The 17,183-nt window shown below is 33.1% G+C and overlaps 1 protein-coding gene across 5 annotated transcripts in view; it reads right to left on the reverse strand.

The window, feature by feature from the left end:
• foi (solute carrier family 39 fear-of-intimacy) overlaps positions 1 to 17,183 on the reverse strand; it is a 34,472-nt gene that overhangs the window by 12,899 nt on the left and 4,390 nt on the right. Inside the window, exon 1 of one of the 5 annotated variants that reach the window (XM_085188908.1) lies at positions 5,178 to 5,289. The exons of 1 other annotated variant lie outside the window; for it this stretch is intronic. The gene's annotated coding sequence lies outside the window, so the exon portion shown is untranslated. Of the gene's footprint in view, positions 1 to 1,433; positions 1,671 to 4,813; positions 4,848 to 5,177; positions 5,290 to 17,183 lie in introns of those variants that run through there. 3 more of the 5 variants (XM_085188910.1, XM_085188907.1, XM_085188909.1) reach the window with 3 other exon arrangements.

Raw genomic sequence — 17,183 nt, forward strand, 5'->3', positions numbered from 1 at the left:
GGCGTATCCACTTATTTTGAGGGAAATGAACTATAATAATTGTATTCATATAGTTGGTTATATCTGCGGCTTCGCCTGTAGATGAAAGCCTTCGATGCTATCTTACGCAAAAGGATTTTTAGTTCATGAGATTAGCGCGTTAAAGCAAACAAACAAAGATCATGTCGAATATTGGGAAAGTAAGTGTTTGAATGGGGAACGGAGTGTCTTAAAACTAGGTTCCCAGGATCCCTCTGCCTATCCTGCTATGAGCAGGATTAAACCTGAAGCTTAAAAAAACACTTAACCTTACATCTAATATTTAAAAAACCAAATAAAATTGTAAAAAATATACATACAAATAATCTCTTCATCGTAAATTCGCAACAAAATGAACAGACAGACAAAAAATCTCATGTCCTTCTAGCGATCGATGAACCAAGGCGCTATGGGGCTGTGTAATTTTTTTTGCATATTTCCTACAACTTATAAACAATCTAAATGAAACCTTGTACCCTCGTTACAAGTCTTATTTTACTTTACTTTAGCAAATACGAGATACAATCCGTTCGTTACCAACGGATGCAACGAAATTTGATATTTAAATGTTTGCAAAGACGTTTTATATTGTAACGAATTTAGTTTTAAATGAAAAAAAAAGTTTGAGAACTAATGATTTAACGATAGGATGTTCCTGAAAATGCTTCGTTTTTTGGTGTTGTAATATATAAATGTTTACTTAGTTGTAGAGCTGTAGAACAAAATTGTAATATCGATGAGTTACCGGCAATCTGTACAATTCAGTTATTTCTAAAGTGTTATTCCACACATACAAACTGGAAAGTTTGCAAGAGGCGCGGGTTCAAATCCCGATACGTTCAAATTTTTATACGTTTTCTAAAAAGTATTAATGTCCGTTGAAATCTTCAATTTTTATTATGTATAAAAAGATAATAAATTTAATTAATAATAATGACAATTAATTCCTCTTCATTGTTACTTACTAAGCTGCTTACATTATAAAAACATATATTAATTTTCTATTTCTAAAATAAAATATATTATTAATTAAGATTTTTTTTATTAAATTAAAATTATATACAATTTATTAATTACATAATTCTTTAATTTAGTTAAAAAAAGCTTTTGCACTATTTAATAACAAATAAAAATACTAATAATTTTGCTGTCACGAGTTATTTTAAATTTAACAAAAAAACCTTGATATTATGAAGTGGAAATATATGCAGATATTAACGCTTTTTATTAAAATGTCTGTAAAATATACTAAAAAAATCTTAATAAATTATAATTTATAAAAAACGTACAAAATTTAAAATTCAATGCACAACTAATTAAATTTATATAATGAAAAAAAAATAACAAAAAACCCAAACAACGAACAAAACGAAAAACAATACATATTACATAACAACAGATTATAAAACACTTACATGAGGCACTATAGCACACGTTCTTCACCACAAAAATAAACCAATAAAAAATGAAAGAAAAAAAAAAGCAACAAGACCACAGAATAAACACAAAAATTGACTTACAACAGAGTCGACGCTGGCGTTATTGAATGTATAATAAATATTAAATACTTGAACAGTGCGCTCGCGCAACACGATAAGCTATCGAGGCAGCCGACGCGCCGTTAGTACGGAACTAACGAGCGTCGTTACGTGGCCAGAGCGTAATCATTGTGCAGAAGTGGCGTAGAATGAGGAGTTTTTATGTTATAACTTATCTGTCTGTTGGTCGGTCTGTTTGTATATTTTTAATTAATATATGTAAATAATATATAACGCATCAGTCGCCGTTAGTACGGAATTAACGAGCGTTACGCGATCATAAAATAGCAATTATTCATACAATGATGTACTCGGGAAATTTGTCAGGAAATGTCTACGTTAAGATTAAATAAATTCACATCACAAATATTTAGTTAGGTCGTAGGCGAATTATAAAAACTTATTAATTTTACCCACGTCATTTTACAATAACCGGAAATATAACACGTTTCGATTAAAAAAATACAAATTCACGTCAAACACACGACTTACCTCTGAGAGGTACGGAACGGCTTTCCACAAAATAACTAAATTAACGTGTCTACGCGAATATTCATGACGCGCGGCGAGGAAAACCTATCGAGGCTACACTTTAATATACAGGCCGTGTAACATGGTTATATACGAAGTGATATTTTCGGCGTTGACGACGACTTTGTGGCACAATAGTGACGTTTACGAATTCGCGCGATTGTAGCGACTTCGAATATCTTTTTTTCCTTCCTTTTAATTTAAGTTATTTATATAATATATGTTTTTATTTATTCTAGTATAGACTCCTTTTGACCATAAGATTTTACAACGTTTGAAATCTGCGAATCATTTAAGTCCAACTTATACTTTTCTATTAAAATTACGTAATTTTTAAAAAACAAACAAGCATTTTGGCCTTGGAAAGAGATTATGGGATACACATTAAAATATATATTAAGTAGTATGGAAGGCATGTGTGAAAATACATATGTTTTAATACAATATGCGTGAAATTAAAGTTGTTCATTTGAATATTATCGTAGCTTATAATTTTGTTTAATACTCGCATTATTTTATATTTGTGGAGCATTTATAGCGACTAGGTACTAACTCTGAAACATTTTACTGTAAGTATTGTATTTCAGCTTCATTTTGTATCCCGTGTATGGTATGGTTAGGAAGAGAGAACCTAGTATCACGAAAGATACTCTGCTCTCTGCTTTCTGTCAGAACTGAAGAGATTACATTACGGTACTTAACTCCGCGTTATATTGTGCCAAAAAAGGAAAATTAAAACAACTAGCATATTAACTACGCGACTGGGAACCGTACTTACAACCATCGCATATGGTTGATAGCCTTTCCTTGATTTGATTTAAAACTACTAAACTGAGGTTATATAAAGATTCTATCTGAGACAATTATCACTGATTTTATCTAAACGTGAATAAATATAGCTATTTAAAATCAGTGCTTTATCAGTAGATAACGAGACATTTATTAAAGTATTAACTTAATATTATATTTAAATGCTAAAACTAATAGAAATGATATTTCTAAAATTTATCTTTGACTTAAAAAAAACCACCGTGGGATCCGTACAAATTTCAGCATTATAGGCGCATGAGAAGTACAACTTATAAAAATTGACAAACTTAATTTTGCGGGCGTATGTAAGTTAATGGGCTGGTCACATTTGCCGCAGAACCGATGACCGTTGGAGTAAGCGCGTTCTACAGTGGAGACCACGCCTCGGCAAGCGTAATGTAATAATACGTCCTCCAGCTAGATGGGGTGACGATATTCGTAAAGTGGCGGGCAGCGGCTGGATGCGAAGAGCTGAAGATCGAGCTCAGTGGCGTGCCATTGGAGAGGCCTATGTCCAGTAGTGGACGAGGACAGGCTGATGATGATGATGATGATGATGATGATGATGTAAGTTAAATTAAATTTGTAATAGTTTTTATCTCTAAAGTGGGGAACGGAGTGTCCTAACATTATATTCTCTTTGCCTACCTGTCTTTGCTGTGTGCGGGATACAGCGTGAAGCTGATTTATTTTTAATTTGTGAGATTAGTGCGTTAAAGCAAACGAAATCTTTAGCTTTTTAATATTAGTATATAAGTTTAGATAAATAATAGATCTAGCTTACAAAGCTTACAAAGATTTTGGCGCAACGCCAGCTATAGGTCGCCTTGCTAGTGCAGATAAAGTGTGGGTTCGACGCCCGTCAGGGGCAATGTACCGTTGGCAATGAACGTGAATATGTTTTTTTGTTCATTTATTTCAAGTCTTTCTTTCGTTAGTTATAATTTTTAATCGAAATTTGGAAGAAACAATTTCTTTTTTAGCAAAACAACATAATTTTATAATATAAATAGTAATTTAGTATAAAGATTTGCTCCCATATTCAAATAGAAATGACTAAGGGTGTATGATATATTTAAAGTACCCGATATAACTGCGACAGTGTGTACATTGCGTTTAACTCAAAAAAAATCTTAAAATTCGAATCAGCAGTTCCGATTAGCGCATTCAACGAAACGAACACTTTGCATTCAAACGAATTGTGAGGTATTTCAACTCGTGACGGACTTCTTAACTGAGTTGAAAAAAAAAGACACTGTTATAAGATATTGTTTTTCATTCCTCATATTCTTAGAATCAAAATCTGATGATTCGACGAAGTTGTATATTCTCTTAGCAATTAAAAGTAAAAAAGAACACGTGTTGTAATTTGATTTACAATAACACTAACTAATGCTTGCGAGTTTATATGTGTCGATTGTATATTTCGTTCATTTGGTTAAGTAATTACGTAATTGCACTTTAAAAAATATAATTTAAGAATTAATATTTTAAAAAAGCATTAAAACGATGGTATAATAGGAATTACCATGCAATATAAATCATAAATTAAAAATTCGGAAACTGGTACTAATTTAATTACGAGATGTGCGAATGGACAAAACTTGGAATGGTCACACATGGTACAGCGTCATCGGACGGGAAGTTGCGAGGGTAGCTCGTCCCCTGAAGAAATACAAGCTCTGATTTACGGCCGAGAAGTAAAACCATCAAGAAATAACACTTTATGAGAGAAAACGAATGAAAATAATAATGAAGGAAGGCGTTTTTCTGCTAAACGTAGGGCTTCATCAGTCAAATTGTTTCAAAATCACTGACTTAAGGTTTTACAAAATCAAAATATTCTTTACTTAATCAGGCCAGTTGAAGCACTTTTAAATACACAAACAAGTGACATAAAAGTGTAAATAACTCACCTGTAATACAAAAATCCGATATAGCTAGCAAAGAAATAAGCAACTTATCATGATGACGATTATCAAACAACTGAATAAAATCATCAAGTGACAACACTTTATAAAGGAAAGGGCACGAAAATCTTACGGAAGTAGGAAGAATGTGTTTTTTTTTACTAACCGTAGCGCAACATTAGTCCCCAATTATTTGGGGCAGAATCACTAACTTTTGAGATTTTTTAATTTTAGAAACATGTACACCTACATATGAAGCACATACATACCTACATATAGTAATATCACAAAATCAAAATATCATTCATTTCATTAAGCCATTATAAGCACTTCTGAATCGTCAAGTTGCATAAAAATGTAAACAACTTACCTTATAAACAAAAATCCGATATCGCTAGCAAGTCCAAATAGCATAGAACTGATCGAACAACTTGTCGGGATGACAAACATCCCACAACTGTATAAAGTCATCAAGAAACAACACTTTATAAAGGAGAATGCACGAAAATCTTACGGAAGTAGGAAGGATGCGTTTTTCTGCCAACCGTAGCGCACCATTAGACAAATTGTCTGGCCGCGGATTACATATTTTTTTCTCCTGAACAATTAAAATAACAAAAGATATAGTTGATCTGTGATTTCTTTATCAATTGGTTGTTGTAAAAAAATATTTATTCGTGCCTTTACAAAAAACTAAAAAAAAAAACAATTATCGCTTAATTGTAATAATACAATAGTATTTCTAAGTGATTAAAGAAAATGCTTAGTGAACTGTCAAGAATTTTCAAGCACGTAGAAATAAAAAAAAAAATTAACTGTTATAGATGAATAAAACAGTTATTTTCACTTCTGCGGTCAACATCAACAACAACATAGACAACATAAAGTTAAAATTTATCATTTAAAGGTAGGAAGTGAATGGAATGAGATTTACTTTCCGCCAAATTCTCGAGGTATTGCGAGTTGAGTACCGAGAGTGACCTCGTTACCAGAGGGAGAAAATGACTATTAAATATTTTATTACTTCGACTGGGAAGGGATTAAAACACGACGGCACCAAGAGAGAAATTCTCTAAATACCTAGGGAAACGGAAATGTATCTTAGGAAGGTGTAATAAAAGGACCGTAGCGGGAATCAAAGTTGTAACAAATGTGTAAGAGTTTGGACGCAGCTCAATAAAGAGGTATGGCTTAAATGTATGGATGGTAAACAGGAAGTGCACGTTCGAAATATAAAAAATATTGAAGTTATTCCTTCAATTTTTTCACAGCATAATATGCTATCATCAACTAACAACCACCATACACCATCAATCTATATGTCACACTATAGTAAATGGAAAATACCATATGATTCTCAGAACAATAGCGTACTTAAAGTAAAACTAATAGCATAATAAAACAAATTCATTATTTCCACTGCTTATTATGCAATTACTGTTATAAAACAGTAAAATGACGTGTCATTCGTTTCATTCATATAATTCATTCATTTTTACAAGACGGGAATCGAACTTGCACTTTGTTAAGGGACAAGATTAGGCAGAAAATTTTAAGAAAAAAAAATAACTGTTGAGTTTGTTTTGTTTGCCGGCTCTTCTCAGTAGAAGTTTTTCCCGAGCTGGTGGTGGTTAATATTTAATAAAAAAGTAAAAAAAAAATTTTAAGTTAAACGGTTTTATATTGCAGATAAATGTACTAAAAGCTAAAAAATAATTTCATAGAAATTATGATTACTAAAATTTAATCGTGGGGCACGTCCAATATCTACAATTGAAAGACATAGCGTGAGACTTCACCCACCTAGTGGTAAGTAGCAAGTGTCCCCACGATTTTATTTTAGTAATCATAATTTCTATGAAATTATTTTTTAGCTTTTAGTACATTTATCTGCAATATAAAACCGTTTAACTTAAAATTTTTTTTTTACTTTTTTATTTTTAAGTTTTTAGTTTTTATTTCTCATGCTATTCAATTCGTTGAAATGAGGCTCGATGTCTCATTATTGCAAGGTTAATGGAGAATGTTACGAACGACCCCCCCAGAGGTCCAATAGAGGGACAAGGCTATGTACAACAAGATGTGCCTGAATCTTGAGGGGAAAACGCTAACGACATATCATTTTTATCCACCTAGTGCCATACAGTTGTCGGCGCGCTTTTACCTTTTACCTTGGGTGGTACCCCTAGCGACGTATCATTTTTAGGCACCCTATAGCCACACAGTCCTCGACAGGATACCAGATCTTGACTTAGGTGGGAGATTCATATTGTAATTGTGTATAGTATACTGTATTATACTTACCAAGCCCTTTATTTTGATACCCATATTGATGGGATTGAAAACTACATTATCCGCCATTTTGTAGCAGTGGCCATCTTTGATTTTGATTTTGTATAGTGCACTGAATTCTACTTGACAAGCCCTTTCATTTGATACCCATATAGATGGGATCGAAAAAACTAACTTGTCCGCCATCTTGTAGCGGCGGCCATCTTGGATTTTGATTTTGTATAGTCCACTGAATTCTGCTTGACAAGCCCTTTCATTTGATACCCGTATTGATAGGATTGAAAAAAACTAACTTGTCCGCCATCTTATAGTGGCAGCCATCTTGGATTTTGATTTTGTATAGTCCACTGAATTCTACTTGACAAGCCCTTTCATTTGATATCCATATTGATGGAATTGAAAAAAACTAAGTTGTCCGCCATCTTGTAGCGGCGGCCATCTTGGATTCACAATAATATTGAATATGGATAATTGTATTGTCACCAGAATCAAAGACGTATACCAAATTTCAGATCAATCGGTTAACGGGAAGAGGGTTAAATTTCAATTACTAAATTTGACCCAAACAAACAAATAAACAAACGGGGTGAGCTAAATAAAACCGTTTAAAAAATGAGACTCGTCTTCTGCATTTTCCCTTGTAAAAATCTAGTGCTAAGACACTCTGCTAAGAAATTCTGTATACAATCTATATATAAAATATACAAAACTCCTCCTTTACTTAATGACATACAGACAGTGCACAGACGACATGACTAGATTTAGAAAGTTGAAATTTGACATGTAATTGTAAGTTGGGGAGTGTTGGGGAGCACTAAGAGGATAGCGTGGAACAGGAAACAATGAGATTTTACATTAGACGACTAATATTATACATATTATATTAACGCAGTTCATGTTAAAGCAGGCAAAGCCGCGGGCGAAACACTAGCATCGTAATGAAAACAAAATTATTAGCATCAATAAGCCCACCGGACAACAAACAAACAAAGGTTATTTTAATTAAAATATTTGTTCCGTACATTATTTTCTTAATTAGGTAGTCAGTGGCTTTTGAACAAAACAAAAGAATTCTATTGGAGAGGTTCTTTAAGGTAGGTAGGTTTACTTAATTTTTTTAAATATATTTTTTCCATTTTAAACCATGATGTCGCAGTGGGATAACGTCGTAATGTCAACGTAATGGTTGTCGGTACGATCGCCAGAACGCTGTATTAAATTATTTACATTTTTCCGCTCTGCCAAGATAAGGCACGGGGTCAAGTTCCGCCATTCAACGCAGAATGTCTGCCAAGTTCGTTGGAAAGTTTTTTATATTTTATATACACAAATGGTAGACAAACAACATTAGCAATATATTAAATGGGTCATGAGACAAACGTCTTACTTCTTACTCTATAGGACCTCGTAGCCACGTTGTTCATTTGAGTTAATGTTTACTTATATTTATCACTATATTACTTACTTGTAATATATATATACATTATCGATTCCTCGGTATATTTACAAAAATTATGGCTACAGTTTAATAATTTATAGATACTGATATAATAAAGAGGCCGTTCGTAGCGCAAAAAGGCACTAGAGTGTGATGCGACGATTGTGGGTTCCCCACTCGAGGAAATTAATTATTATTTATTAATATTTTCACTTCACCGTTCTGCTACCAAAGCAAAAGCCTGGCGTTGAGTTCCGTCACTCAACACGGAATGCCTCGAAAAATTCGGCGGAAAGTGGGGAACAGAGTGTCTTAACACTAGATTCCTTCTCCGTCTGTCTACCCTGCTGTGGGCGGTAAACCGGATGAAGCTGATTTGTTTTACTAATATAATAGAGCCGAAGAGTTTGTTTGAACAAAAACTAGTGGTTCGATTTTTTTTTTTAAGTTATGTCTATTTGAATACGCAGGCGTAGCCGTAGGTGAAAGCTAGTTGAAATATATATGCGATTAGTCAGTTGAGCTAGACAATGCGTAATGTAGGTTACGCTGCCCAGCCCGCAATGTCTCTCACGCAATGGGCGGAAAGTAACGAATTGGATATTAATTATATTAATAGATTATTCTCTTTATAAATCAGCTTCACGCTGTATCCCGCACACAGCACGGTAGGCAGAGGGAACCTAGTTAAGACACTCTGTTCCCCACTTTCTGCCGAATTCTGGAGGCTATTTTCTTAAAATTTTAGAAAATTGTCTATTAAAATATATTCACCGATATTATAAACCGTTACCCACTGTCTTTGAATGGACACAATACGTAAAAAATAAAACCCCGTTGTTTCCGTTTCCGTAGGAAGTTTCAGTCAGTTGGGTTGTCAGTCAGTCACTCATCAACGGAAGAGTTTTATATAGATACTAGTGGGCCCGGACGCGGCTACGCCCGCGAAAATATAAGCCTAACTAATTAAAATAAGTTAAAAAATAATAATAAGTGGAGATTTATTATTAGAAAAAATATCTGAGTAACCGAAATGAACAAACAAAAGAAGTAAAAGTAACTAAAGGAAATTCTTAATATTAGAAAAAGTACCTAAAGTTGGCTGTGCGAGCGTACTAATCATTTTTCTATATTAAATAATTATTAATTTTTGCGAACAATATTAAATAAAATCTCAAATTATTAAAATTACGATATTAACATCGGTATAGATAAACGAACTGCAAATAATTACATAAAAATTAACAGTAATTCGAAAATATATAAAAATTTACAAAACCATCAAAGTCATCTGCCCGTTCGCGTCGATCATACTCATACTATACCACTCGAAGGCTATTAGGAATCAGTGACATCTCCTTAATTATATATTAGAATGTTACACAGTAAACTATAATTTCCATCTACATGAAATGCTAAAAGTGACTATTATATTTATTTTCATAAGGATGAATATCAAATTATAGAAATCATCTAATTTTTGTTAATGTATACAAATCTATATCAGCGCGCGCCATGTATGCATTAAGCACTCACTCACATTGGGTGACCTTTTCTTAAAACAACAAAGTTTGCAAGCCGTTGCTTAGCAACGCGTAGCGACGATTGTTATTAACATGGCGGAATAAATTGCTTGTCAAATTAATTATTTTAATATATTGGTATATATCGAAAATATTACAAATATGAGAAAAAAAGTATCCTATGTTCATCCCGGGACCCTCTCTATATGAGTATTTTATCACAATTAAATTAGCGGTTTGGCCCTGATTGCGTAAAAGACAGACAGACAGACAGAGTTACTTTCGAATTTATAATATAGGTATGGATATAGATTACTTAAAGTTGAATCCACGAACCTGACAATTTCTTAATACGAACGAAAATAAGAAAATAATACATACAAAAGTAATAAATTGTACCTTGACATTATTACTTTATTACCCTAATAAAGGTGATAACTTCCAAGAAAAAGTAAATTGGAATATATTATATAAATTAAAAATGAGAGATAAAATTGTTTAAATTACCACTCATTAATATTAAAATATTTAAATTATATATAAAAATACAATAAATTCGGTTTAATTGAAGTCAAAATATGTCGAACTAAAAATAAATTAGTTTAAAATCAAGTAAAAAAACATGCTTAAGGTGCCATCAGCCATTCCATAATTAGGACTTAGGCACCAAGATACATGAAGAGCCTTTCTCTTAAAACCTAGTTTCCCCAGCCTGCTTTTCTGGAAAAAAAACCTGAAACTGAAAAAGAAAAGTGCATTTTCTTTCTTTTAAAAGCAAAGTTGTTTGACCAAACAGTAACCGGTTCACATCTCAATATAGAATACAGATCGTTCTAAAACAAACGAGTGATATAATAAAAATATAAAACTATTTACACACTTTTCTTGTTCTGAAAAGTATTTCCGTGTGACAGTGATTCTCAAATATTTTACTTTTACTATCTCAGCAGCTTCATTTTGTTTAATAAAATAATATTTAATAAGATCATATAAAAAAAATTATATCACTACATTTTACAGTAAAATTATAACATTAAACGTTAACTTAAAAAAATGTTATATCGTAAATAGTTTACCCTTTATACTTTTTATAAAGGTTAGAAAGCTTGGAATGTACTTATATTTTTTATTCAGTATTGACACTATATGTACATTATTAGTTACAATCCTAAAATCACTAATAATAACTCTAAATTAGTCAAAATTCCAAAAGAACTAATAACCAACGCGTCTGTGGTGCAGTTTATTTCAATAGATTAGACAATTATGAGTTTAAATCCTCAATCTGGTTAGATAGGCTTGCGTTTACTAAATAATTTCACAAAAAAAAAAAAATATCCACAGTGACATAGTGAAATTCTATAGAAACTAAAACAATAAACAATGACAATATTTTTCGCTTCACGCTGTATCCCCAAATAAGCAGGGTAGGCAAAGGGATTCAGTGTACAGACCCTCCGTTTCCCTCTTTCCGCCTAATTTACGAGGCATTGCGTTGTTGAGTGGCGGAATTTAACGCCGCACTTTGCCTAGTTAACAAAGCAAGGAAACGAAGATATTAAATATTTCATTCCCTTGAGTGTATAATAAAAATCTTATAAAATTTCTAAGCATTTGACAATCTCTGGTGAACACCTATTGAGTGAGTAATTCCTGGCAGTTCGCCCATTGGGTCGGTATATAATGTCAATAGTGAATCTGTCTGTTCATTCATTTGTTACGCAAGGTGTATAGTATAGTTAAATAAAAACTAGTGTCAAGACACTCCGTTCTCCGATTTAGGGCTGAATTTGGACTTTAGATTGGAGAGTAGAAAAATGAAAATAATTTTACAGTCATACGCTGTAGGATGGCTTGGAGATTATAAGGCACTTCAAGGGGTGCGGGTTTATTTCCAGTATTTTCTAAACGTATATAAGACGATTTTTAAGTTACAAAAAAAAACACTCACAAAATAACAAGCAAGCAGAATAGACATATAGATTGATCTATATCTCTTTGTTTATTATTCCAAAAAAAAATAATATTATTAAGATGTCATAAAAAACAACTGTCACCTGTCGTACGGTATTTAAAATGTACAAGACGAATCAATTTTATATGCAATCTAATCTTGAAAGGTTATATTTTCAAAAAATGATGTAACATGTGAGTGAATTATTGAAATATTTTTCCTTAATTTTTCAGTACAAAGTTACGAGATTACTGACAATATTTCTCAAATTTTTTTTGAGCCGTATTGGCCCAGCGGCACTTTAGGCGCGACGGTTGTAGATTTGTTTTCAAATCAGGGGAATGGATTATTTTAATTTCCTCATAATAACATAACAAAGCTGACGAAACGAAACAAAATAAAACAAACTAAAAGTGGAGAACGAAGTGTTTTGACACTAGGTTCTATCCTGCTATATGTGGGACACAGAGTGAAACTGCAAATAAAATATTTTCAACAGTTTCAATATCCACGATTGATTGACTCTAAGAGTCGCAGCTTCAAATCCTGCTATGGTTAAATTTGTATAATATGTAGATACGTTGTTTTTTCATAATTAAAAACCTATGACTATAAATTGTTTTATTCACCTTCAAATAGTCAGTTTTCCTTTTTTTATTTGTACATAACGGGATATGAATTCGCGCCTGTTTAAAACCGCCCAAGCGGTCTAACCACTACGCCATACGTTCTTATCAAGCTATATGAAAAATTTTATACGATCGCTTACAATTTATTTATGTTGCTAATAATATAATTCGATACATGCATCCATTTTATTCTAATGACGGCCGTAAATTCGGCTAACATTAGCAGACTGTATTCAAATAATGCTAACAAAACAATATTTGTTTGCCACTAGCCAGGCATCACCAAATACTTTGATTGTATGTAATATGTAAGTATGTACGTCATATCCGTTGTAACTATGCAACTAACTAAAATTTTTTGCTTCCAAGCCTCTTGGAACACGTCCAGATGCGAGATAACTTCTGTTAGGTATATCAAAATAGTGTTATGAAATTTAAGTATTTCTATAATTATAAATGTGTGAATCAACTATTTAAGGGAGGTCATCCTGGCACAGTGCGATAACGTTTGACTCTAAGCTCGATGGTTGCAGATTCGAACCTAGGTACTAAAAGAAATAATTATATTTTAAAAATATATATTTAATATTTTTCATTCCTCGCCTTAGTAGCAAAGCAAAGAGCTGGGTTAAATTCCGCCACTCATCACGCAATGCTTCAAAAATTGTGGAAAGTGGGGGACAAAAGTATCTTAATGGAAACGAGTGTAGGTCAGCAGGTTCCCTTTACCTCCACTACTATATGCGAGAAAAATTGTAAAGCTAAGCAAAATATTTTTTTAAAATCTAATTGGCTAAAGCTTTCTGACAACTCACTATAAAAAGTAACAGGTACGAATACCGCTACGCACAAAACTATTATGGCAGTAATTCACATAAGTAGTTGCAGGGAAATCGTAAAACCGTGTCAGGGTTGCCAGTAGTGGAGGAAAGTGCGGTCTTATATACCTACTTATATATATATATATATATATATATATATATATATATATATATATTTCCCGGCACGTCTAATGAAGAAACAGATCAACTGTTGCGACGTATCGAATAACAAACGTCGTCATTGACGCGACCGTGACCGTTGTAGGCAATGAAAGTCATTAAAAAAAATGTTAAACCGACTTCTAGTAGCTAGGTTTTTTTTAGCTTCACGCAGTATCCCGCACAAAGCAGGATAGGCAGAGGGAACCTAGTGTTAAGTAAGATATTCCGTTCCTCATTTTCCGCCGAATTCTGGAGGCACTGCGTGTTGAGTGGCGGAACTCGACGGCTGGTTTTTGCTTCGATACTAGAGCGAAGAAAATATTAGATAAATATTTCATTTCTTTGAGTGGGAATCGCACCCACAACCTGTCGCGTTACATTCACACGCTTACCGTGCGCCACAACTGGCCTTATACACCTAGGTACCTATGTAAATTATAAATTGCCCTTTTAGAAATTGGAAAACGGAATGTCTTAACACTCTGCTTACCTTGCTATATGCGGGATACAACGTAAAGCAAAAAAAAAACCAATATTATACGAAAAACTAAATATTAACTAACATACAAAGAAATAAACCCAAACTATATCTTCTAACAAAGTCCGTAACAAACGATGCAAAGTTTTCATATTACAAAGTACGACGGACCAAGTTAGAGTGCACTTCAACTTGAAATATATTGAACGTGACTGTAGTACTATAATTATACTAGTTTTGATTATAATAATTAATTGTTAAGAGATAATATTTAATACTTATCTTCACCCGCAACTTTGCGTGGAATTTAAAATGGAAAATAACGTTTTTTACAGTTTCCTTAGGAACGTCGACAAATCCTGTCAGTGGTTCTCTACACTGCCTAACCTACCTATATGTCATATTTGTTATATACAAATTACATATATATTTATTTATGAATGAAAATGACATCTCAAGATCGATCTACGACTTGAAAGATATTAAATACGAACCTAAGTTCAGTAATATCCTTTAAGTATGAATAGACACACTGTAAAGTGTATTAATAACGAAATTGGAAGCATAAATATTCGAAATATCAAACTTCTTCCAAGCTATGGGCAAAACCATAAACATCTTTTACTTTCTCAGTTACATTCTTTATCTTGCATACAACAGGGACGTACAGTCGTAGACAACTTAGTGTTAAGACACTCCGTTCTCCGCTTTCCAACTGATTTGAAGATATTACGTATTAAGAGGCAACAACAGTTGTGCTAAGATGAAATCAAAACAAAGTAATCTTTCCGCTAAATGCATGAGATACAGTATGATAGACAGATATACTCGTATCATTAAATCTCGCCCGATTATTGAACCCGCGACCTTTGTCATATCGTACAAATATCCAGACGTGTTATATCACACTCGCTTCACGCTGTATCCCGCACACAGCAGGGTAGGCACAGGGAACCTAGTGTTCAAGACATTCCGTTCCCCACTTTCTGCCCGACTTCTTCCCAGAATATATAGGTGACGTAATTACGTTTAAAATTGCGACATCGTGATTTCTCTAAAATAAAACGATCTAAAGCAGGGCTTCTTAAACTTTTGTCATTCACGACCCCATTTATGATTGCGAGTTTTTTAACGACCCCCCATACAAATATAAAAGAAAAATAAATTAATATTTTTTGATGATTTATTTATTAGGTAACAATATACATATACATATAAAAATATATAGTTTTAGAATTCGTTTTGAAACATACAAAAATCTAAAATTAAAAATTGCACAAATAATTATAAAATTTTATTTATTATAGTTTCAAAAATAAAAGTGGATTCTCACCGTCTTAATTCGCTCGAATATATTCAAGTAGTTGCAGTGCCGGTTTTAGCACTACCGGCGCCCTGGGCGAAATTTTTTCGGCGCCCCCTAACTACATTGTCTATGTTTTCTGCAATTTTATTTTCAAAGTTGTTAAGATCACTTTGTTTTTTTTTAGATATCAAAGGCGACGATGACTTTGTTACCCAATACATCTTTGCGCAAAGCGCCCTAAACGAGCGTCTACGGCGCCCTTTTTATCCGGCGCCCCTGGGCGGTCGCCCAGCCTCGCCCTACCCTAACGCCGCTAGTGAGTAGTTGCGTGGTAAGTATTAAATTAAACTATAAGTAAGAAATTTAATGAGATGGATGCGCCTGTTTTTTATTGCATAACAAATCAAATCCAAACATTCCACCAAGATTTGATTTGTTCAAACATTCCACCAAGAACTGCTGGACGTAAGACCTCTTCAACATCTCTCTTCAATCTCTCGCGACCCCAGAATTTTGCTTATCCATAGTTTAAGAAACCCTGATCTAAAGTTATTTATAACTTTAACACGCGTTTCATTGCTGACCAACTGACCTACGCCAAATGGGAGGCGCGACTATCACGCAATCTATACTTGTAACTTTTTGCTAGTTATACTGAAACTGATATCAATTTTCGAGACATTGTGTGTTGAGTTGCGTAACTCAACGCCGAGGTTAGTCCTGTTACCAAAACAAGGAAATGAAAATTTAAAAAAATGAAATTATTAATAATTCATCTATGTATATATATAAAATCGAAAGGTCACTCACTCATCACGAAATCTCAGAAACTACATGTGTTAGGAATCTCAAATTTTGCATAGGAGTTATTTATAGGACATAGGTGCTCGCTAAGACGGGAATTTGCAATATTCGACTTCTACGGGATTGTTTTTGGGGTTGAAAGTTTGTATGAAACTTCATTACTACAAATGCTAGGAGTCTCAAATTTTGCATCGACATCACTTATAGGACGTAGGTACTCATGGAAACAGATATTAATAATAACATAGTTCACGCAGGCGAAGCCGCGGGCGGGCCGCTAGTTCTTTATATATATTAATATAAAGTACCTAATTGTTTTTTAAAAATCTTTTTGGACTAAGTGAATGAAAATCGGACTGGGATAAAATTATTCTCATTTAAATGAAAAATGATCATCTCGATATGACTTTTAGTATACGGACAAATATGCGAACAAATCTGCATTTACGAACGAATTTCCCTCTTGCTTAGAATACATACAAAAGAACAGATCAAACTGCTACCCTCCATTTTTGTAGTAGGTTAAAATATATATTTTAATACGTAAAGCAACGGATTGTCATCATTTCCAATTTCGTTCCTATGGAACGGCAGAGCACGGGGTTGAGTTACGTCACGTAACACTTATTAAGTATTATATACACTTTATTGCACTTTAAAAAACATATAAGTAAAACAAAATTGAGATATTCGTTAACACTGGTGGGCTTATTTCTAAAAGAAATCTCTTCCAGCCAACCAAAGGAAGTGGATATGACTGTCCAACAGCAGGAAGAGATTACAGTGCAGTTTTTAACACAGAGAGAAAAATAAATAAGAAATTAAAAGTAATAATAATAAAGAAGACAAATAATGATTCAAATACATAAATAGCTACATATACATCCAAAGACATGCATCCTATATACATATATACTGTAATTACAAATTAAATAAATAAATAATAGCAAATACATACAGACTAAATTT

The sequence above is a fragment of the Heliconius melpomene genome, chromosome 7 (assembly GCF_056956725.1).
Source record: "Heliconius melpomene rosina isolate 202511_hmr_F chromosome 7, ASM5695672v1, whole genome shotgun sequence".
Classification (NCBI taxonomy): Eukaryota; Metazoa; Arthropoda; class Insecta; order Lepidoptera; family Nymphalidae; genus Heliconius; species Heliconius melpomene.